We start from the raw sequence: 1,751 nt of genomic DNA, 5'->3' as shown, positions 1-1,751 counted from the left end.
TCTAATTCCAAGTCTATTAGACTACACATCTAACTCCGGTGAGTTAGACTGTACGTCTAATTCCGTATTCATTAGACTTACGTCTAATTCTTTACATTCATTAGAATACACGTCTAACTCCGATGAGTTAGACTGTACGTCTAATTCTATGCATTAGACTTACGTCTAATTCCGTACATTCATTAGACTACACGTCTAACTCCGATGAGTTAGACTGTACGTCTAATTCTATACATTAGACTTACGTCTAATTCATTGTATCTATTAGACCATCGGTCTAATTACACGTCTATTAGACTACACGTCTAACTCTATTGAGTTAAACTGTACGTCTAATTTTATGCATTGAATTCCAAAATCGGTCTAATGACCCTCATTAGATCCAAGTCTTATGACATATTGTTTCAATACACCTGTATTAAAACTTATAAGTTATTTCATCATCAAAATCTTAATGGTTAAATTATTTCAACACTTAGTTAAAATAATTTGACCCAACAAAATCCAACCCTTTGGTTGTAAGAGGAATTGTATTAGGTATAGTATCATCACCTAAATGAATTTGAGTAGCATGTGTTGAGGGATCTATTGTAGTAGTGGGTGTTGAGACTTTTAGTGGATGTTTAAAATAAGTTTCTTCTTCATTTTCTATTATACCATTTGACGTCCCTGTCCCGGTTATAATGATGGTTCTCTTTGAAAATAACATGTCTACTTAAGACGACCTTGTTTGATATAGGATCATACAATATGTAGGCTTTGGACCTTTTACTCACTCAAGTAAGATACAAGTATGACTTTTGTTATCTAGTTTGGTTTTTTTTGATCTGAAATATGAACATGTGCAAGACAACCACTAGTTATGAAATAGTCTACTGATGGTACATAATTACCTCATATCTCTTCTAGTATTATTTTCAAGGGACGTAGTGTAACTTCTGTTCATTATATAGAAACACCATTGGATGTCTTCGGGAATTGTCTTATGTTCATAACTTCCTTGGTATTTGTTTGGATACTAACATACTTCTTACAAATTCATCATGGTTTTGTTTTTTATCTCAACTATCCCATTCTATTGTGGGATATATGCAATAGTAAATGAATTTTTAATGTCTCTTTCTATGCATAATTTTTCAAAATCCTTGGAGTTAAATTCTCACACTATCACTTTCTCGTTCAACAATAGCTAAGAAACTTTTGAATTTCTCAAAAACCTCTAATTTTTCAGATAAATAAAAACCTAAAATTTTCGAATAAAGTCATCAATAAAATATACCACATACATCTTTCTACTTAATAATTAATGATGTAGGTGATATAGGTCCACAGATCTCTACGTGGACTAGTTTCTAGAAGACCATTATTCACCATCTTTCTTGAGTGCATCCTTTGAAGATTTTTATAATTTAGATGGCGAAACGACAATGCCACAAATATGAATTATCTTTAGTAGATATTTAAAGACATCTCTTGTTAGGATCGATATTAATAGTAGAGACGGAGGTCTAACTATAATTAACATCTTTTGACTTTTAATTCGATTTTAACTCTATTAGAAGTTAAAACCTGTTTCTATTCATCACAAATCTTCACAAATTTTTGAACAAGTTCAAGTGAGGAACCGTTTTTGGATTTGAAGCGTCAGACAGATGAATGCAAGTAGCAGAAAGTAAAGAACACAAAGAGTTTTATGGATGTTCGGAGGTAAAACTCCCATGTCACCCCTTCTTCCTCATCAGGAAAGATAT

Source organism: Impatiens glandulifera, chromosome 4 (genome assembly GCF_907164915.1).
Source record: "Impatiens glandulifera chromosome 4, dImpGla2.1, whole genome shotgun sequence".
NCBI classification, from domain to species: Eukaryota; Viridiplantae; Streptophyta; class Magnoliopsida; order Ericales; family Balsaminaceae; genus Impatiens; species Impatiens glandulifera.
The sequence above is the reverse complement of the archived record's forward strand: the minus strand, read 5'-3'. Positions refer to the sequence as shown.